The sequence below is a fragment of the Pinus tabuliformis genome, chromosome X (genome assembly GCF_031772625.1).
Source record: "Pinus tabuliformis cultivar Carrire ecotype Pingquan chromosome X, CPIR1, whole genome shotgun sequence".
Lineage (NCBI taxonomy): Eukaryota > Viridiplantae > Streptophyta > Pinopsida > Pinales > Pinaceae > Pinus > Pinus tabuliformis.
The window spans coordinates 782,506,317-782,530,605 of record NC_142308.1 but is presented as its reverse complement, the minus strand read 5'-3'; positions in this window follow the sequence as shown (position 1 = coordinate 782,530,605).

Sequence of the window (24,289 nt, the reverse complement as noted above, 5' to 3'; positions counted from 1 at the left end):
ATTTTTCTGGGCCAATTCAGCACCCAAGGAAGAAAACAGGTATATCATCACCATGACGAAATATCTAACTAGATGGGTGAAAGCACAACCAGTTAAGGATTGTACAGGGGCTACAATAGCAAAGTTTTTATTCAAGTATGTCTTAACTATATTTGGATTCCTGAAAGTGCTGATGAGTGACAGAGGTATGCAATCGATTGAAGAATTTCAGGTCTACCATCAAAAGATCACACCATATCACCTGCGGGCCAATGGAACTGTTGAAACTTTCAATAATATTTTGGAGAATGCACTAAAAAAATATCTACAATGTGCAGCAGAATGACTGGGATGCGTGCATACCTGCAGTACTATGGGCTTATAGGACTACTTGCAAGAAGTTGACAGGGAAAGCTCCATTTAGATTGGTATATGGTGTAGAAGCTGTAATGTCGATGGAGTATATTGTGCCTGGTCTGTGCATAGTAGCCCTCACAGGTATGATGGATTGTGAGGCCTTGGAGGAATGACTCACGCAACTGATGGAGCTCAAAGAGGATCAATTTTTGGCAAGATTTCATCAGCAAGTACAGAAGAAACGCGAAAAAGCATGGCACGATCGCCACATCAAGCTTCACACATTCAAGATAAATGATATGATTTTGTTGTATGATGTAAATTCTCTAAATTTCCGGGTAAATTCTAGATGCATTGTCTAGGACCATATATTATCAAAGAAATTACAGATGGAGGCGTAGTTCAGCTCTCGAAGCTGAATGGGGAACCATTCCCAGGAAGAGTGAATGGGAGGAGGTTGAAATTGTATACAAGGGATCCTACACAATGACTATATGACAGCATGAGAGTCTTAGTGCTCCATGAATTTGCAAGGGAGCATGGGACTATAAACTACACTACCCAGTTTGGAGGACAATGCAGTGAGCAAGCTATGCAGAAAGTGACGAAGTTGCAACCTATGAAGTTGCACCATGGAGGGAAGTATTGTGCAACACAACTAGAAAGTGACCGTTGGAGTCACTGTTCATGACTTGATGGCCAGAAGATGGTTAAGGGGAGCGGGATGGCAGCATTTAAGGAAAAAAATATTTGAAGATTTGCTGCAAAAACAACATTCATTATCAGAAAATGGAGGGAATAGTTAGATTTTAATTCAAAACTCCTTATAAATTACACACGTCAGTCCAATAGAGAACACTTTACGCTCTCAAAATTGTTAGTGATATTTTTTGTTTGTCGCCTATGAATTGATCAGCATGGGAAGATTTAGTAGTGAGCCCTGTGTTTGATAAGTTGTTTGAGCTAAACCAAAAGTTTATTCTAGAGAAAATTCTTGCACCAAGTCCTATAGAAACTGTGAGTATTGGCGATGTTTTATCTGATGGAGTTGCCCCAAAAGTTTTAAGTATGGAAGCTCCAGCTCCTATGCCTACAGCGTCAAGTTCGCCTAGGCTGAAGCCTACACCTACTAGAGAAACCCAACCAGCCAAATCAAAGAAGGACAAGCAGAAGAAGTAAGCGCCAATCCGTGGTTCCCCAAGAAAGCATTCTGAAACACATAAGTTGAAGAAAAATAAGCAGAAGGTAGTGGACCTAGATGTGGAAGAAGGCCAGGGAATAGAAGACATTGATGTTGAAGGAATAGAATCCATAACCAGGCTACCCGAGTATATCCCTCCACGGAAGGGAAAGGCGAAGGTCTCGAGGGACCTGGATTCGAAGAAGTTCACTGTTTCCATGCCCTTGCTACTAGAGTAGGTCCCTTTTGAAGGTTCGTGGATTACGAGGATCCCAATGTTGAAAATGGAGGATTTCGACCTCGTAAATCATGCGAAGTTTCCACAATTGGTGACAGATAAGTACATGAGGCACATCTACTATGTGGAGTCAGGTGTTACCACATTGGAAACAGAGGAATGGGTCCACGGTGTTGACAACTCAAGGTTACTCAATCTGTTGTGCGTGCACCATTATCACTGCACCCCCATTAACACAATCTATGTGCACCATCTTCTCACATTGGTGCATGATGGTTGTCTATGGTTAGGAGGGCCTATACCCATTACAAACATGCTAGTTTATAGAATTACGCACCTGTCATACGAAGGCCTGAACCTGGCTAAGGAGTTTGAAGGAAAGACTAGGGAGAAAGACCTCGTAGAAAAGAATGAAGAGAGATTGCGACCTCATGAAGAAGTCACGAGGGTATTCTATTATGTCTTTAATAAAACCAATAGTTCAATTAGCCACCCAGATCTTAGTAAGGAAGGTGATGAAGAAATGTCACATGGATGAAGTTTCGGGGCCTATAGTTTCCCTAGCTGCGCAGTGCATAAAGGGCATACAATTTAATTGGTCGAGATACCTACGCTAGGAGTTCTTAGTGAACTATCCCGAGGCATAGGATGAATCCAATCCATTTCACTATGCTTGGTTATTGTTGTCGATTGTGCTCGTCACGTCGGAATTGCCAGAGGATAGCCAATTTCCTCCACTTGAGGAAGGATTTCCAGAGGCAGCACAATTCGCTTCCTTATGGGCTACAATACATGCCACGTGAATTATAGAAATGAAGATATTTTGGTTTCTTATAGAAATGAGTCTCCGCATGAGTGTCAATCGACATCTGAGGTTGTCCCCAACCTTTTTCACGTAGTTGTCAGCCTACACGACATTCAAGGCTGACTTCCACAAAGTATAAATTCAAGTGCAGAAGGATCCAAAGCAGAAATGGCATGACTTGCCATATTTTGTGACGGAAACATATGTGCAGGAGGAGGTAGAAAGATGGCCTATAGAGTGGCACTCCCCGTCAAACTTAGTTGTTCGACCCAACATACGTGCAGAAAGTTCTGCCATGTAGAAAAGGAAGGAGGTAGCTAAGTAGGCTGTGTGTAACCTAGTTGCATAGAAAAAGAAGGAAGTCACTAAAAAAACTCATGTGGAGCAAGAAGACACTTCCAAGGAGTAGGTAGAACAGGAACAGTGTGAGACAAAAAAGGTGACAAGTCACCTTCTCTAGAGACAAAGGAGGAAGAACTTTTAGGGAAAGGCGATGAAGGAGATGAGGGGCAGAGCACCCCATTCATTTTGAAGAAATGTGGAAAGGAGTAGCAGGAAGGTACAAGGAAAAAGAATAATCAGGATGAATCGTAGATGGATACCATGGTGTTAACAGAAGGTGATCTCAATGAGATCGGGGATAAAATCAGGAATACCACAATCAAAGTGTTGTAGCAGTTTGAGAAGAAATACATGCATACATTAGGGAGTGTCCAAAAATATATGTGCAAGATGCAAATCTAAGAAAGAAGGATACAGGTGGGCACTAGACAAGCAAGCACGAAGCAAGCGAGCTTGCCACTAGGACAATCCAAATAGCGAAACTAGTAAGGACTCTACAACTCCGAACTATAGCATTACCAAATGGGTCCCTTCACGTAGAAACTGATGACGATCATATCATACTCAGTACGATCAAGAACATTGGATTGAATATAGTGGCGCTCTCCAATGATACCCTCCACGTGCTGCATGCACGGGTGGAAAATGAGTTAAGAACCAGGGAGTAGATCGCCTTCAACCTTATCAGTGAGTACAAAGTGAACAATGTGTTTTCCTATGGGGGCCTGACCCAGGTTTAGAGTTATTTAGCCAAACAAATCCCTACACTACCGGCCCTTTTGGCATCAGCCCGTGAGCGTGGATTGAAGTCTCACCCGAAGTAGTATGGGGGGATGCTGGAACCAAGTTTTCCGCGCCCTTGAGATGGATGTGATGTCGATTTAGTCCAACTAAACTTGCCTTCACATAGGTCACTTCATGCACTATTCTACCCTTTAGTACCTTCGCGATTTGTTATAATCGACTTTCACGCAGCCCTAACTAGGGGTTGAAGTCCTTTCGCACTGCGAAGGCAATGAACTGTGATATCTCCTAAACTACACCAAGTATCTTACTTATCTTATTAACAGTTCTTGATTATCTTCGTGTAAACAGATATTCTATCTTGTGTTCACTTAGCCAAAACAATTATACATAATCGCGTATCATATAAGCCTTAAAAGCGAAATTTATACCCAATATAACAGATGCAGAAAATAGGAAATAAAAACACAAAAATGATAGAAACTTCTCTTTATTAATACTTCCACTGTTTACAAACTTGACTCGCCCTGTGCACTCAGCTACAAGGGTCCGTGCACTCAGCTATGGACTACTAGGCATATGCGCACTCAGCTGCAGAGGCTCTTCCTTCACTACTACCCAAAACTAGACTTTACAGTTTAGAACTATCTCGCATACATCATTCTTCCTTATACATTCTATGATTAGCTTCCATTGATTACTTAGAGATTCTCTCTATTGATATAATCCCATGGTCCGCGGACCATGGGTAGATCTTCTTCAGCTGGTATTATATTATCAAAATTAAGGGCGGACAACCCTATGACTCTTTAACAAACTACACGCTCTGCGCCCACAAAATGCAGATTCTTTACATTGGAATTACAAAATTGACCAAAATATGGGCTCTAAGCCCCAAAAATTCCCTTGGGAGATCCCCCGTGCCCAACATGCCCCCAACACAAACATCATGACTCACCCTTGAGTCACTCTGTTGATGTGGAGATATTTGCACAAAGATCTCCCAACTCTTAGTGGATCACTGCAATTTCGGTAGCGCACTGAGCGATGACATGCTAAACTTCCTCTACGCACTGTTCGGTGACCGCTTTCATCGAACTACTACCCTGAATCCTTTCCTGAGTTGCTTGCAGTTGTGTAATATTTGCTTCAATGGAGGTTGTAATGGTATACACCTCATCAATCCACGACTGTAGGTGTGCTTTCAAAATTGCTTCCTTATGCCGAGCAACATCCACCTACTCCTTGAGCACCTTTACCTCTACATCCTTGCAAGCCTCTGTGTAAGGGAAACTGTCTGCATAATCCCTTTTACCTCGTTGTATCTCTGCTACATCTCACGTGCCTCTATCTCCAGGCACTCTATGTTCAGGTCCTCCTGCAGGGTGGTGAGGACCTCAAATGACTGCTCGAACAGCTTCATGCAGTCTATCACAGCACTGTTAACTGTCACCATTGTTGCTGTGATCGTGGTTGTGCATTTTTCCTTAACCTTCAACTACAGTTCTGCTATCTGAAGGTTCATCTCTAGCTGAACCCTATCAATTTTTGTTCTGGTATCGCGCACCCCTACTACTAACTTACGTACGCACACCTCCACCAGTTCCTCTGCTTGGATGGCCAACTCCAAGACCATCTGGCAGGCTTCCTCCACCACCTGCATTATTTGTCTATTCTGCGCCACTGCCTCATTGTGCTATAGGCTCAACTACTCAATGTTGATGCACTGCTCCCTCATTACCTGTAGCGCACGACTCTCCTTAGCACATAGTTCTACAGTGAATCCATCTTAAAAAATATAGAGTGTCTCCCAAGGGAGCGTAGCCATGTTTAACCTAATTCCTTTCAAGTTGCTAACCATAGGTGTGTCAGCCTCATTTTCTGTAATGAGTGCTCCATCTAGTAGCACTATTGTGTTGGTCATCCTGGTGCGCATCATTTCCTCAGCCGTGGATGTTTCGACTACGAGGCTGGTTGACATTGTACCAGCCTGCAGAGTGTGCACCTACAACTCCCGTATTTTCATTTGGAGAGCCCCCAATACCATCTAGTGTTTCTCCTCAAACTGCTGGAGGGTCTTCGTGCTGACATCCCGCACCTTTTCACCAATATCATGTAGATCCCCCTCGATGAGGGTGATTGGGTCAAAAAAAGTTTTTGAGGCCTTTGTCTTCTTTTGCAGCCTTACCTTCTCTCTTGGGCATGGACATTTTAGCTGGGTGCACATTGTCTGTAGGTCCGCACCACCTTGTTCTGTGTCTATTTCTAGCTTAGGCGAAGGTGACTTCTGTCCTTCGCGCTCTTCTTCTACTATCTTCTACTGTTCCTTGGCCAACTTCACAACGTCGTGCACCACCTGGGACTTAGCCGCTACTTCTTCCTTCCTGCATTTTTCCACCAGTTGTGCCATCTACAGTTTCATTTCTTCCTTCTTCTGCTATGTGGCAGACTTATCTGCTTCCACCGTGGAGCCATCAAGAGCATGCCACTCTGGTGGCCAAGACTAAAGTACCGTGAAAATTACATCATCAGTAGCTAATTAAGGTATCTCATGCCACGTCTTCATAGGGTCCTTCCATGCCCTGATGAAGACATGGTGGAAGTCTGCTTTGAACTCCAAGAAGCTCTTCAAACTGTTGTATACTATGGGTGATAATCGCGTCTTGCGATTAATTTCCATTCTGATGTTCATCTCCATGAGCACCCAAAACATCTTTCTTTCCCTTATTTATGTGCGTCCCTGGTTGCCCACAGTGAAGTGGACTTCGCTGCCTCTAGAAGACCCTATACGATCGACGGGAACTGGATATCTTCAGGAAACTCCCATGCTACTAGTACTATTGACAACAAGAGCCATGCATAATGGAATGCTTTACCCTGCTCCTGTGCCTTGCGACAGTTCTCAAGGAACTCACTGCATAGATAGTTTTTCCAGTTGAACTAGACCCCTTCTGCGCATTGCACTACTAGTGCAAACACTAGCACAAGCACCTCATCTGCGTGACACTTCCACATCACCTTCCCTGCCAATATCTATGTCGCAACCTTGACTACATGGTTTTTGATGCTGGAGATGGTGTACCCTTGCTTCTTCTTCTCCAACTTAAATTTCCTTTTCATGGCCTCTGCAATGGCCAAATCGTCACTCTTTACTTCTGAAGTGTTTGCTGGGTCCTCCCCTGAGCAAGGGAGCCATGTAATCCTGTGAATCAGATGGTCTATGATGGGGATGGGCTCCTCCAACCACAAGCACCCATCATGCACCAAGAAGAGTAGTTGCCTGATGATGAAAATGGTCATTGGGGTGCGGTGGTAATGCGGCACCTAGAGCAGGTATAGAAACCCTACTTTCTTAACGCAACAGGTTGGTGAAAACAAGGTTATGCCTTTAGATAGAAGATTGGCTACTTTAGAACCAATTCAGTGTTCTCAGCAAATTCTATTCGTGGCTATCTTTACACAGAGGATCCCCACTTTTTATTTAAACCATTGATCCCATGTTGACTTTCACTTTATAAACAATGCTTCAATCCACACCGTAGATCTCTTCACTATCAAATCCGACGATCAACACTCAACTTGATCAACAAAACAGTCTGTTGATCCTCCATCATCGATCATCCATGCGCTAGATTTGACAGTTCACAAGGATATCGGGTGCACCACTTGCATGGATAATACCTGCCCGATAAGGTTGTTTTCTCTCTCCACCGAGTCCAATGTGTCACTTGGTTAGTGGAATAGGGTGACTTCCCTGAAATACCACTTACAGCTCTTTGTCCGCCCAATAACCACATTTACTGTTTAAACCCCGCCTTTCGGATATAACCACGTACATTAACTCAATACTTAACAAAGTGCTTAATCAAGGGTTTTAGTGTTTAATCGTAAAATTAACCCTTAACACAAAATAACCAGGATTTATGAGAAAATACGTTAAACATTGAGATTTTCATTTAAGGCATGAAGATAAATGAAATACTTGGTTAACTGTCTGAACGCAAATACACAGAGTAAACGAGAATCCACACTAGGAATACTACAAATACACGTTGAATCAATTTCATTAATATAATATCTGTTATAGGGTCTTGGCCCTCTCAGCTCAATTACAGCAATATATTGACCTTTGTCTCAATCTCAAACCCTCTCTAATACTCAAACCCTCGCCTCTCACTTAAACCTCAATCATCTCAGCTCGGCTCTCCTTTTTCCATTGCATTTTCTTTCTTTTATGAGTCATACTCTATTCTAAATGCACTAACAACTCGATCTCTATTTTGATCAATCTAACAATCAAATCTCTATCTTTAAGCTCTGTTCGACACCTATGCTAACAACTTAGCCTTAGTCTAAAATAAGGTAATTTCCTAACTATTTCAATAATGAAGTAAAACTCATCTTCGAGAGGCCCAACCCTCTCTAATAAAACTGACTTTTTGACCACTCAAGTCATGAAATTCAACCCTTTTAACCACAACATATGAACAAACAATCACATTGCTGGCTAAGTCCAAATGCTCTTGCATTAGACTCCCGGGGAAGAAAAGAATCATCCCTCAGACTTTCAAGGTTTACTCCATACTTCTGCAACTCTACTACTGTCAACCAACTAGCATCCTCCACTAGCTGTCCTTTCCATTTGACTAGATATTGAAAATAGACCCATCCTTTGGTTCTTTTGGTTACTCTTTTTTCCAAAATAGCTTCCACCTCTTTCTTAACTGTCTTTGGCATTTGTTCTTCCCAATTCAAAGTTTGAACTTTATCTTCTATAGTCTCCTCCTGTAGCTCTGTCTCTGTCTCCTTGTATGGATACAAATCTGTGACATTGAAGATAAGTGATATCCCAATCCCTTCTGGCAATTCAATTTCATAACAATTACTTGAAAACTTTCTTATAATTCTACATGGTCCTATCTTTTTCATTTTCAGTTTATTGTAAGCCTTAGCAGGAAATCTTTCTTTTCTCAAATACACCATCACTAAATCTCCCACTTGTAATTCCTTGTCTCTTCTTTTAATATATGTTCTCTATTTGTATTTTCCATTACTTTCCTGCAATCTGCCCTTGACATCTTCTTGCAGTCTCTACATCTACTCTGCAAACTCTTCAGCTTTTGCACTTCTGATCTCCTATTTACCCAAATCTCTGAGCTCATAAAAACCTCTTGGATTCATCCCAAAAACAATCTGAAATGGGCTCATTCCAGTACTTTGGTTTGGAGTGTCATTATAAGCAAACTCAGCCTCAGCTAGTGCTAAATCCCATTGTCTAGGACTTTGATACACTAAAATTCTCAATATATTCCCTAAGCTTCTATTTACTACCTCGGTTTGTCCATCTATTTGAGGATGGTATACTGAACTGAAACCAAGGTTAGCTCCCAGTTTCTTCCAAAGAGTTCTCCAAAAATGCCCTACAAACTTTGTATCTCTATCAGACATAATACTTACAGGCAATCCATGTAATCTTATAATTTCTAAAAAAAATAGATTAGCAATATGTGTTGCATCACTAGTGTTCTTACATGCAATGAAATGTGCCATCTTAGAAAATCTATCTACCACAAAATAAATAGAATCATTCCCCCTTTGAGTTTTAGGTAAGCTGAAAACAAAATCCATGCTAACTACATCCCATGGCCGATTCGGTATTGGCAATGGCTAGTACAATCCTGTATTCTGGCTTCTCCCTTTAGCATGCTAACATATCCTACACTTATCAACAAATCTCTTAACATCAGTCTGCATCTTTGGCCAATAGTAAAAAGCATTCACCTATGCAAAGGTTTTATCTTGTCCAAAGTGACCAGATAATCCTCCACTATGTTTCTCCTTTATTATGTTTTCCCTCATAGAACATTTGGGAATGCACAACTTGTTACCTTTAAACAATAAACTTCCTTAGATAAGATAATCTGACCATTGAATTTTGTTATGAACTATTGGATTTTGAACTGCTATATAGATATCTTTGAAATCTGCATCATCTTTATACATTTCAACCATTTCTTCAAATTGTACAACACCAACTTTGAATTCTTGCACAATAAAACTTACACTGCTTAAAGCATTAGAAACTTTGTTCAACTTACCACTTGTGTGCTTTATCACAAAAGTAAAGCTCTTCAAAAACTCTACCCACTTGGCATGTTTCTAGTTCAATTTTGGCTGGTTGTTTATGAACTACAATGCATGATTGTCAGAATACAATATAAACTCCTTTTCTAGCAGATAATGTCTCCATTTCTTTAAGGCTTGTACAATAGCATGAAATTATTTATCATAATAAGAATACTTCTTCTTAGCTTCATTTAGTTTCTCACTAATGTATGATATTGATCTCTGTTCCTGACTCAAAACTACTCCAATTGCAACTCCACTAGCATCTATTTCAACTTGAAATACCTTTTCAAAATCAGGTAAAGCCAAAACTGGTTTCTCTGTGATTTTCCCCTTCAACAACTTAAAATTCCTGTCTGCTGCTTCTATCCACTTGAATGGTTGATTAGTCTCCTTGATTGTTTCAAGAATTGGTGCACAAATCTAACTAAATCCTCTAACAAATTTCTTATAAAAACTTGCAAGACCATGAAAGCTTCTTACCTCAAATATATTCCTTGGAATAGGCCAGTTCCAAATTGCTTGGACTTTCTATGGGTCCATTTTCAATCCTCCTTTAGAAACTACAAATCCCATGTAAATTAATTCTTCCTTCATGAAACTACATTTCTTCAAATTTATCAGTAGTTTCTCTTTCTGCAGAGTTCTTAGAACCAACTTAAGATGCTCTAGATGTTATTCTTTACTTCTACTAAAGACTAGAATATAATCAAGATAAACAATAATAAACTTGCCTACATATTCCTTCAAGACTTAATTCATCAATCTCATGAATGTGCTAGGTGCATTAGTGAGTCCAAAAAGCATCACTAACCACTCATACAACCCAATATTTGTTTTAAATGCAGTCTTCCATTCATCTCCTTCTCTAATTCTTATTTGATGATATCCACTCTTCAAATCTATTTTAGTAAAATACTTTGATCCACTCAAACAATCCATCAAATCATCCATGTGTGGTAAAGGAAATCTATACCTAATAGTGATCTTGTTTATGGCTCTGGAATCTGTACACATTTGCCATTCACCTCCTTTCTTTGGACTAAGTACTGTTGGTACATCACATGGACTAAGATTTTCTCTGATTAGTCCCTTATCCATCAATTCTTGCAATGGTCTTCCAACTTCTACATTCTCTTGTGGAGTTAGTCTGTATGCATCTTTGTTTAGCAAAATTGCTCTTGGTATTAGATCAATATGATGACTAATACTCCTGGTTGGTGGCAATGCATTTGGCAACTCATCCACAATAATATCAGCAAAATCATTCAACAAGGTTTTGATTTCTTCAGGTAAATCATCTAAGTTTGTGGAAGTCAAAATTACCTTAGGTCTCCCTATGATAGCAAAATGTGTTTCTTCACCTTTTTCAACCTCTTGTAACAGCTCCTTTCGACTCATCAAAATAACATTATTTCCAGGTGCTCCCTTATCAGCTTCATCCTCCAATGGTAGCAGTGTATGTTTATTTCCATCCTTCTCCAGAGTATAAGTATTTCTCCTCCAATCATGAATAGCTCTTCGATCAAAATGCCAAGGTCTTCCCAACAGTACATGGCATAAATCCATTGGCATTACATCACACAATATCACATCTTTATAAGTACCAATCTGTATCCATACCTTACATTGTTCTGTCACAATGATATGATGTCCTTTCTCCAACCATTACACTCTGTAAGGAGTAGGGTGTAATGTCTTTACCAATCCTAGCTTGTCCACCACTCTGTAGAAACAAGGTTATCAATGCTTCCACTGTCAATTATCACTTTACAACATTTACCTTTAGATTTTCATGTGGTTCTGAATAAACTCTTCCACTGAGCTGGTTCTCCAATCTTTTTCTCATCTTTAATCAATATCCCTTTCAACAACAGGGATTCTCCTACTTCAGGTGATTCTTCCTTATCTGCAACTTGAGGTTTTTCTTCCTTTGCCTTAGCCACATTCACATTCCTCTGACTTTTTTTTTGTTATGAGGACACTACCATGATCCGTGTCCCCATTCTCCACATATGTAACATTGAATATCTTTTCCTCGGCCTCTTCCTCTAGGTGCAAATTTTCCTCTATTAAAATCTCCCCTCTATGGTGGTCTACTACTTGAACTTCCTGCTTCATGCTAATGTTGCTGACCCCTGGATCTGGTAGTTCCTCTACCTCTTTCTAAACTTCATACTCTATTCCTCTGATTTTGTTTTCTCAACATCTTCTCTTCTACCTTCAAACCTGCTTGATAGGCATCTTCAATAGTCTTCAGACTCAGCAAGCTGATCTCATCCTGGATGTCATACCTTAAGCCATTGATATATCTAGCTACCTTCTCCATTTCATCCTCTACATGTCCTGCTCTAATACTAAATCTATAAAACTCTTCTGTATATTATTTAATAAACATTCATTTTTGCCTTAAATTCTGCAATTGCTTGAAGAGATTTAACTGATAATATTTAGGAATAAATTTAGCTTTCATTTTACTCACCATTTTATCCCATGGCTTGATCTTGGACTTTCCTTTTCTCATTTTGGATGTTTGTAATTCATCCCACCAAATAGCTGCATGACCCTTCAATCTGGTAACTGCAAATTTCACCTTCTTTTTATCATCGGCTTCCTCTTCATAGTCAAAATATTTGTCCAATGAACCAATCCAATCCATTAGCTCTTCTGCATTGAGACTCCCTTCATACGTAGGAATTTCCACCTTTGGTTTTCCTCCTACTTTCGCCAACATCTTGATAACTCTGGTAGTTTCATTTTCCTCCTCTTCTTCTTCCTCAGAAGATTCTTCTTTAGCACTATCAGCTCCTTCATCAGGTGTTCTTCTCTGAGCAATCTCAATTGTTTCCATTCTCATACACAGAGTCCAGATCTCTTCCAGTAGAACTGCATTTTCTTCAGGTCTTCCTCGAAAAATGCCAGCTCCTCTCCGCGGTGGCATGTTTACTGCAATCAATCTTAATATTTATGCTCTGATACCAAAAATGACATAGCAGGATGGTGAAAACAAGGTTATGTCTTTAGATAGAATATTGTTTACTTTAGATCCAATTCGGTGTTCTCATCAAATTCTATTCGTGGCTAGCTTTACACGGAGGATCCCCACTTTTTATTTAAACCATCGGTCCCACGTTGACTTTTTCTTTATAAAAAGTACTTAAATCCACACCGTATATCTCTTCACTATCAAATCCGATCGTCAACACTCAACCCGATCAATAAAACAGTCCGTTGATCCTCCACTGTCAATCAACCATGCGCTAGATCCGATGGTTCACAAGGATATCAGGTGCACCACTTGCATGGAGAATACCCACCCGATAAGGAAATTTTATCTCTCCACTGACTGCAACGTGTCACTTGGTTAGTGGAATCAGGTGACTTCCCCGAAATACCACTTACAGCTCTTTGTCCGCCTGATAACCACCTTTATTGTTTAAAACCCGCCTTTCGGATATAACCACGTACATTAACTCAATACTTAACAAAGCGCTTAATCAAGGGTTTTAGTGTTTAATCGCAAAATTAACCCTTAACACAAAATAACCACGATTTATGAGAAAATATGTTAAACACTGAGATTTTAGTTTAAGGGATGAAAATAAAGGAGATACCCGGTTAACTGTCTAAACGTGAATACACAGAGTAAACGAGAATCCACACTAGGAATACTACAAATACACGCTGAATCAATTTCATTAATATAATATCTGTTACTGAGTCTTGGCCCTCTTGGCTCAATTACAACAAGATATTGAACTCTGTCTCAATCTCAAACCCTCTCTAATACTCAAACTCTCACCTCTCACTCAAACCTCAATCATCTCAGCTCGGCTCTCCTTTTTCCATTGCATTTTTTGTCTTTTATGAGTCATACTCTATTCAAACTGCACTAACAATGTGATCTCTATTTTGATCAATCTAACAATCAAATATCTATCATTAAGTTTTGTTACACACCTATGCTAACAACTTAGGCTTAGTCTAAAATAAGGTAATTTCCTAACTATTTCAATAATGAGTTAAAACTCATCTTCGAGAGGCCAATCCCTCTCTACTAAAACTGACTTTTTAACCTCTTAGGTCATGAAATTCAACTTTTTTAACCACAACATGTGAAAAAACAATCACATTGCTGGCAAAGTCCAGATGATCCTGCATCATTTGTCAACACCTATGAGCCATCTGCACGGCTCCAACTCTATTATTCTAGCTGGAGCGTCTTTCTTCTGGCGCATTAGCTATGCGGTCACTAAATGTTGGAACTTCTCATGGTCTGTGAGGTCCCAATCTTCAAATTTTAATATGGGAATCCATCCCAAGTGCACTCCTTCAAAAATAATGTCATCAAGGAGCAGCGAAGTTTGTAGAGATATCTTTCTCCCATCTATATCCTTGGGCACCTTGGCTTTACCCTCCCACGGAGGAACATATTCAGGCAGCCTGGTGATAGGGTCCGCACCTTGGGTTTCGACTTCCATTTCTACATCCTCCTCCTCCACTAGGATTTCTTCAAACTCTTCCTCCTCATCGACCTCCAAATTAATGGCTTTCCCCTTTTCCTCCATTGTAAGCTTAGTTGTTAACGAATTTCTAGGTGAGACGCACACCGGTATCATGGCCTTCCCCTTTTCCTCCATTTTGATCTTAGTCCTCAGCAGATTTCTAGGTGAGACATGCACCGGTATCATGGCCTTCTTGTCCTTCTTAGGTCTTAGCATGCGTGGTGATTTAGGTATCTCAGCGACTATCTTGGTGCTCTCTAGGGCTTCCACTTCCATAATTGCCTACACGGCTTCCTCGACAGTCATTTCTCCAATATCCATGACTTCTTCAGGTGTTGCCATAGTGAGATTCCACAGTTCTCTCAGCATCTCTAGTAATTGCTTAAGTAACGAATTTGCCTTTAGAATATCGAACAAGTCTCGGTTCATGAATATCTGAGTGTACAACAACTCATTTCTCAAATTTCCAAGTGTTGTTTGCTGGATAGCCCTTTGTAATTTATAGTGCATTTTGAATTTGAATTCGACCATTCCCCCACATTGGGTCCATTAATGCTAGATTGGCGGCCTATTTTCAAGAATCTAGCCCATAAATTTCACCTTAAATGCCTGCCACCCGCTCCATTTGGCCTCAAACCAAGCATCACATCATGAATAGTGACTGTAACAGTCACTTTACAGCAAACCTGCACACTACCATAGTTGTCTTCGAGTGTTCGTAGACCCTGTGACACTTCGCTACTATGCATAGTCCTGACATCGCACAGTCCCCAAGCAGAGTAGTTTATAGTCCTATGCCTCCTTTCAGCTGCCTAAAGCGCTAAGACTGTGCTTCGGTCAGCTAGTCAGGTGGCTGGGCCACTTGTGTATGGCTTCAAACAACTACCATTCACTTTTCCTGGGAAGGGTTCTCCATTCAACTTTACCAACTGTACTACACCTCTATCAATAATCTCCTTAATAATATATGAACATAACCAATGCATTCTGAACTTTCTTGGGAATTTATTAAACTTACTATCATACATCAACACCAAATCGTTTACCTTGAATGTGCATAACTTGATGTGTCGGTCATGCCATGCCTTTGTGCGTTGCTTTTGGACCTATTGGTGAAATCCAACCAAAAATCATTCTTCTTCGAGCTCTTCCAGTCGCACGAGCATATCCTCCAGGGCTTCGTGATATGTCATACCTATAAGTGTTTCTATGCGTAGACTATGCACGATATATTCCATACACATTACGGCTTCCACTCCATAGACAAGCCTAAAAGGTGTCTGCCCCGTCAGTTTCTTGCATGTCATTTGATAAGCCCATAATGCTGCAGGTATGCATAGATCCCAATCACTTCACTACGCATTTCATACCTTGGTCAGCGCATTGCATACCTTGTTGAACGCTTTTTCACATAGAATCTTCTATGTTATTTATCTTCCTGCATATTGTCTTCCCAAAATTAAGAACCATCTACAAGGCCTTCCCCCAACACATGCTTATTTACAATGTATTTTAGCATGGAGTATGAGTGCATCTATGCAAATTGGGGATTTTCTCCATAGGCCTATGTCCACTTGGCCAGATGTGCGCGCAGCTCATCCTGCCCATCATACTTGTCTTTCAGTCGCACCTTAGGTTTCCCAAATCATACTTGCATCATTCTCCTACATTCGTGGCAATCATCAAAGCTTCCTTTGTGCGTACCCCACCATCTCACGGGCGTAGCACGCTATACCCAGTCCAAGGCTTGGAAGTGTTGCTTTTCTGGCACCTCCCTTTCAAAGGCATCCAAGAAGGTATCTACCTCATTTAGACCATCATAAGTAGGCAGATCTCTTACTTATGTCGACATGCAGCGCAATGACCTTGTCATCATATTGCAATTCAGTGTAGTTACCTCATGTAACTGATTCTACCATCATTCTATTTCTTCGTCAGAATCCGAAGTGTAGGAACTTTCACACTCACATGTAATCCATTGTTATGAAACCAGCTCAAGAAAAGATAGAAAAGATAGATCAACGCCTTAGAATTCAGCCTCTTCGAGGGGGCAACCTCCTTTACATTACATAAATGAACAATTCTTTGATGATACAAATGAAAAGACCTCCTTTCTATATATAGGAGTCTAAGGGGTTATAACATAATCAGAGCCGACATAACAATAATAATGTAAGGGCACAATACTAACAATAGTGGGCTTGTATGTGGCACAATAGTAACAATATGGGCACTACATGGGTACATCAATATAATAAGTGGGTTATACTAACAACAATAGGGGGTTACACTAGTAGTATAGGGGCCTAACATGCCCGTCTCCTTCAAAAAGCGTTGTCCTCAACGCTTGAGTAGTTCTTGATGCTTCTGTATAAAATTCTTGTCCTCCCATGTGGAATATTCAGCGGGTAAGTTCTTCCATTTGATGAAATACTCTGAAATTGATCGATTTCGTAGCTATCGGGTTCTTGTTTCTGTGATTGCTCCAGGTTCCAATATGATTTTTTCTTCCTCTTCAATTTCTGACAATATTGCTTGAATTGGGATCTTTTGCAACTTTTGAATAAGTGGCCATACTTCTTCGTCCTTCTTCCATTCATCCCTTGCTTTGTTTATCTAATTTGGTTGGATAATATAAATAGCAAAAAACAATGCTTCCACATCCTCATCCTTGAGGAGTATTCTCATTCGGTAAGGTCGCCATTTTTTAAGTGCATGTAGTATTGCCAACATTTCCTTCTCATAAATAGCTTGCTTGAGATGTAGCAGTAAAAATACCCAATCACCTACATCAAAACATTTTTCACTATGATGTTGATCTACCTGTTGTTTCATTTGATTTTGTACCGAAGTGGCGTTATCCTTTAAAAGTTGGAGAACTTGTTGTTGATGCTCGATGTGAGATTTCTCTGCTTGAACCTTTTTCTTCTTGATATGTCCTTCTATCTTTTGAGGAGTGGTAATTTCTTCCCGTCCTTTACAAGATATGGTCGGATTCATTTCTTGATGCTCAATGTGATCTTTCACTTCTTGAACATTTTTCTTCTTGATGTGTCCTTCTATCTTGATAGTTTGAGGAGTGGTAATTTCGTCCATTGAATTACAAGATATGGTTGGATTCATTTCTTCTTTCTCGATGTGATCTTTCACTTCTTGCACCTTTTTCTTCTTGATATGTCCTTCTATCTTAAGAGTTTGAGGAGTGGTAATTCTTGCCAATGCTTTACAAGATATGGTCTGATTCATTTCTTCTTTCTCTGGGGTGGTGTCCTGGCGTATATCCTCTTCTTTTGATGTTTCTTGATCCTTTTCTTCCTCCTCTTCATATTCTATGTAAAATAATTTCTTCTCAGCACACCTATGACCTTTAGTGAATTTGCTATCACAATTGTAACAAAGCCCTTTTTCTCTTTTTTCTTCCAATTGTTGTGGTGTAACCCTTGTAGGTTGTGGAAGGTTGGGAGAAACAACACTTCCATCTTTATAGTTGTGAGGGGTATGCTTCCTGGTTTCCATAATTTTTCTTTCCATTATGTCACAAAGCCCTTTTACTCTTTCCAATTGTTGTGGTGTTGCTCTAAAGAAGGTGTTTCTCTTTGTATCCTCATAATGTGCTATCATTTCCTCCATGAAAATTGACCACGTAACAAGTTGTTTACGAGAACAAAACCATTTGTACCATAAAAATTGATCTGGTTCTAAATATGAAGATGCAATACATACCTTTTGTAACAGTTGTACACCATGTAGATCAAAATATTGCTCCATCTGAAGTATCCAATTTACCGGATCCTTGCCATCAAACTTCCTCATCTTGCTTTTTCTTGATTTTAGGAGCTCGACCTTGAAACGACTGTAACTCTGTACTTTTGAATCTTTAAGTTCTAAACTTGCAGCCTGTAGTAGCCTTTTGTGTCCTCTTTCTAATGCCACTAGTCTGATTCAAATTGGATTCTCCAAGAAAGAGTTATGCACAATCTCCCGCAGTGAGCTGATTGTAGACTAGTTCAATAGAGCAAACTTGTATGAAGTTCCACGTGTCATTGTTTCAACCTTTGACTCTGAAAAATATATAAAAGAAAACTACAGTTCGTCCTCTCTCTGTACCTTCTTACGAAATTGCAATCCGAAGCTCAGAAAGAAAGTTATGACGATTTTCCCCAGATCACCTATTTTGAGTGTAATTTAGGAGTCTGCAAAAAGACCAACTTCCTTAGATCATATCTCCGAAAAATATCGCGCGAAAAGCTCTGAAATTTGGACCCAAGGTTCAGCGCGATTTCTTCTCAAATGGGTTTTTTTTTTGCGACTTCTGAAACGTCACAGAAAAAAAGTTATAGCAAAAATGCCACAATGACCTGTTTGGAGCAGCGAAACCTTAGAATCCAAAGCTCTGATACCAAATGTTATGAAACCAGCTCAAGAAAAGATAGAAAAGATAGATCAACGCCTTATAATTCAGCCTCTTTGAGGGGGAAACCTCCTTTACATTACATAAATGAACAATTCTTCGATGATACAAATGAAAATACCTCCTTTCTATATATAGGAGTCTAAGGGGTTATAACATAATCAGAGCCGACATAACAATAATAATGTAAGGGCACAATAATAACAATAGTGGGATTCTATGTGGCACAATAGTAACAATATGGGCACTACATGGGTACATCAATATAATAAGTGGGTTATACTAACAACAATAGGGGGTTACACTAGTAGTATAGGGGCCTAGCATCCATCCATCCACTATGGGATTCACTCAGTCTTGGTTTCACGTTGTTATCTTATAGATGCAGTCCAGATCATCATCACTCTCATAGTCTCGAACAGGTTCCATATAGCATGATCCCTCAGCAATGTCTAGGGGTATAATTACGTGCAGTGACTTCTTTTCAAAGATCATTTTTTGCTTCTTCAGATTAATTAGCCCGTTTATATCAGTGGCCCAGTCAATTCCTAGGAGCGCGAGGTAGGGATTGTTGTCATCGACAATCTCTATCACTTCGAAATCTACCAGCGCACTCGCACCCTCAATATCCACATTTATTCCATGCAATCGCCCCATAGGTATTATTTTATGTTGATTCACCATTCTCAGTTGAATCGAAGACCATTGCAATGCAGATCTTCCCATTCGCTCCCATGTCTACTTCAGTAGAACATTCGCATCTAATCCCAAATCTAGAATGACTTGATCCATCTCATATTCTCTGATCTGCATGGTAAGTCTCATTTCTCATCCCGTTCTTGTTTTATGTTTTCCAATCTTCCGGACTACATGCGGTTCTCCTGGTGCAGTCCTAGTGCATTTGTTGATGAGTTCCTGTAACCCTTTCACAGCCTTACTGTTGCGAAGTAACTTCATACATGTTTCAAGGAAATTTGTCAACATGGATGGGTCCATTTCTAGCTCTGGTTTATCTTTGCTTCCTGAAGTGGAGACATCAGTGAATCTCTTCTTTGCTTCCATGAAGATTTCCTGAGTGTGCTTCAAATCAAACTCATCTTCCTTCGCCAAAGCTTTGCAAACCCAAGTACTATCTTCTAGCTATTTGCCTTTGTCATCTCCCGTCACAATTCCACTTCAGAGCGCAATGTTTACATTCAGGTCTTCCTCGCATGGCTCAGACCTCATCATCTGCAGGTTCTGAGTCAGGGGAGGTGGTAGCGCTCCTTTGTTGCGTATCTGAGCTATCAACATAGGACAATATTTTGTCTCATTATTGAACAATGTGCAATACTTGCATGACGGCCGCATTGGATTGGTGCAATCACGGGCATAGTGTCATAGCTCTCCGCAATTGTAGCAAATCAACTGTCTGTGACCTATACTAGGTCCTCCTCCGCCTTGGCCTCGTCCACACCCCTGAAATCCTATTCGCACCATTCTTGTATTTTTTTCAAGGGGCTGTGTTTCAGCCTGAACCCTGTAGGTGGGGGTTCTATCCATCATTAACTCATAACTTCTGCAAGTACGCTCATCATGTGCCATTGACCTGCAAAATTTGCAGAACAATTGTTGCGAATTTTTCGTATACTTCTGTAACAAGTGACAATTGTCTATGGCATGTTTTCCAACTATTTGACAGATCGCACACCACAAAGCAGGTGCCACACTAGGTCCTGCTTAAGCTTCTGGCCTTAAAGGCATCGGTCCTCCTCCTGTGAGGTAATTTGTAAAAACCGGGTAGTGGTCTTTTTCATGACCCTGGCTCTTGCATTTTACGCACCACACTTCTTTGCACACTTTTGGTCAAACCATCCTATCATGTTTTAGACTCTACATCTCAAGGCACAGATTCTTCAGCTGCGCGTGGATATGCTGAACTACCAGATTAGGATCTTACATCGGGGTCTCATGTAGCCTCATAGCGATCTCTAAGGCCTCTGCCTGAGTTGTTATCTTATGCTGTGATAGCACACTCCTTAAATGTGGTAGTAGTGTAGCTATAAACCACTCGCGATGTTGTCCATATGTCAAATTCATATTTTCTTTGTGAATCGTACATTTCAGCACCTGATCTAGTTCTCAAGGAGTCTCGCTTGGTAGCATCGTGATCTCTTTAAATCCTACGATCGACTACATTTCAGACTTAGGCCCACTAAATTATCTATTTAGCATTGTTTTGATATCCATGACTCTCACATTCGAGTTATCATTGGACTACTTAATATACTAGGTCAGTGCACGATCCTGCAGGGTGCTAACTAGCATCGCCTTCTTTATATGGTCATCTATAACACCTTTCACTTCCCATACAACCCTTACAATGAACTAGAATTGGTCCAAACCTTCATTTCCCAAACCTTTGAACATAGGAAACTTCACTGTGCTTTCCATATTGAATCACAGTGGTGGTGGAGTTGGTACGGGTGAAGATGGAGGTGATGGAGGTGAAGTCAGTGGTAGTGTGGGTGGAGGTTATTGAATAACAGTGGTGGTGGAGTTGGTACGGGTGAAGATGGAGGTGATGGAGGTGAAGTCAGTGGTAGTGTGGGTGGAGGTGGTATTTGCGGAATTATTTGTCTTATCAGATGAATAAAACTTCGTGGAGAGACTTCACGAGTTCTTCCTCATTTCCTCGCAGAGGTGAAATCAAGGGGCTATTTTCTAGACCCTTATTTCCTTAATCCCAATAAACCCTTCCAATTCACATGGCCCCGAACATCAAGGTAACTGCATAACCCGCTTTTCGCACAACAACATTTTAATCCAAGTATTCAAAGACTTACATACTTACCTCGCGGTTCTTTGAGAAAGCATTGCTCCACCACTCTATAGCTGACTGAGGTGTCAACCACGAACTTAGTAACGAATCCTCCTATAATATGATCAAGCCAATGATTGATAGCGCGTGTGATCTTATCCTCCGATGCTTCCAATCTTCGCACTAGGTTTGGGGTCCACACAATAGGACCATCAAGTTTCCACCTTCCTTGGCTATCTGCTAACTTCGCGATCCACTCATATAGCTCAATAGGGAAGGAGGCGAAAAATATTTCATGGATATCTATATACAGGTAGCTCTCTGGCCACTCTTCTTTTGATAGTCATGGGTTTCTGTTCTCCTGCGCCATGAACTCGTGAATTCTTCTATTCAACCAACGTTCAATTTCTTGCTTAGTTGGATTCCAATGATATGACATCACACATCTCTCATGTAGATTCCAGTCCCAGCAACAGAACCATTTGTTGGCTTATGGGGGCCTGACCCAAGTTCATAGTTATTTAGCCAAACAAATCCCTACACTACTGGCCCTTTTGGCATGACCGCACGTGTGGACTAAAGTATCACTCGAAGCAATATGGGGGGATGCTGGAACCAAATTTCCGCACCTTTGAGATGGATTTGATGTCGGTTTAGTCCAACTAAACCTGCCTTCACATAGGTCACTTCACACACTTTTCTACCCTTCAGTACCTTTGTGATTTGTTATAATCGACTTTCGCGTAGCCCTAACCAGGGGCTGAATTCCTTTCATGCTGCTAAGGCAACGAACTACGATATCTCCTAAACTACACCAAGTATCTTACTTATCTTATTAACAGGTCTTGATTATCTTCGCATAAATGGATATTCTATCTTGTGTTCACTTAGCCAATACAATTATACACAATTGCGTATCATATAAGCCTTAAAAGTCAAATTCATACCCAATATAATAGATGCAGAAAAAAGGAAATAAACACGCAGAATTGATAGAAACTTCTCTTTATTAATACTTCCATTGTTTACAGACTTGACTCGCCCTGTGCACTCAGCTACAGGGTCTGTGTACTCAGCTAAAGACTACTAGGCATATGCGCACTCAGCTGCAAATCCTCTTCCTATGCTACTACCCAAAACTAGACTTTACACTTCAGAACTATCTCACATACATCATTCTTCCTTAGACATTCTATGATTAGCTTCCATTGATTACTTAGAGATTCGCTCTATTGATACAATCCCATGGTCTGGGACCATGGGTAGATATTCTTCAGCTGACATTACATTATCAAAATTAAGGGCGGACAACCCTATGAATCGTTAACAAACTACGCGCTCCGTGCCCACAAAATGCGGGCTCTTTACATTGGAATTACAAAATTGACCAAAATCTAGGCTCTAAGCCCCAAAAATTCCCTTTGGGAATCTCGTGCCCAACACAATGAGAATATGTTTTCTGAGAAGACATGGGATTTAGAGGAAAAGGAGGCACCTCAGATGCGTAGTTCCAGTTTGGAGTCTGAAGTAGTTGAGACATGCAAGACAGTGCCTGAGCTTCACATCCCAGAGGATGCACAGCCAGAAGGAAAGATTAGAAAACTAGTCATTGATATGTGTGAAGATAAATCAGAGGTTGGATGAGTAGCCTCTGAGCTCAATATGTATATTACAAAAATGTAGTTAAAGTTGTAGCCCACAACTCTGCCTAAGGTCCAGGAGTAGTGTGGAGCCGCGATCAAGGAAGGAATGGCTACCCTGGATGCCACAATCGCTGACTGTCCAAAATTGTTTGAGCAGGCCATGTAGGTCGTGACTAATATGTAGGAGGATTCGAACCTACATATGTTAAACACAAAAGTCAGGGAGCTACAATGGCAATATGATGAAGCCAGAGCGACTACACACTCCATAGCACCAATGCAGCGCCTTACCAAATTACAGGAGGGAAAGCATCTCCTAGCACAGGTGGAGGAAGCGCAGATGAAGGAGGCCTTGCTAAAGGTTAATATGCATCCATGATTGGAGGAATCTTATCAAGTCATGACTACCATTCAAGATAAGCTTAAATTCTTTCAAAAAACACAATAGACAATGAGGTTGGTCGTCGAAGGACCAGCCACATAAAGATTAGTTGAGGAAGTCAAGCAGGAAACAACTCGAGTGTTGTTGAAGTCACAGTGATCCAGGTGGAGCTGAGGTATATTCATAGAAATATCGCAGTGCCAGCCGAGTGACTCAAGGGCGAGTCATGATATTTGTGTTGGGGGCCTATTGGGATGGGGCCCCTTGGGTTATTTTTGGGGTTAAGATAACCCAAGCTTTGATACATTTTTGTAACTAATGTAAATTCTCTATGATTTGTGGATGTGGAGTGCGTAGATAATTAGGAGTCAAAGGGGTTTAGCCCCTTGTTTTATGTAAAGTTTGAGTCGGTTTTGAGATCCAGCCATGGTCCACAAACCATGGCATTGTATGCAAAAGGCTATAAATATGTGTGTCTTAGAGAGTCCAAGATGTATTTTTGGATGATAAGGAATGGAGTCTTAGAAGTGATAGATAAGAGAAGTGGGTCAGATAGGAGAAGAAAGGCTCTGTAACCGAGTCCGTGGACACCTGCAAATGAGTGCATGGAGTAGTTTTGGGTCTGTAATCTTGAATCAAAGATCAATACAGACAGTTTCTGCAGAATTCTTGTGTATTTCTATTTACTTCTGTTTATGATATATGTTGTAAATTAATGATGTACTTTATGGAATATTGATTGAATGTTGTGTGATTCTATTGAATAACTGTTAATGA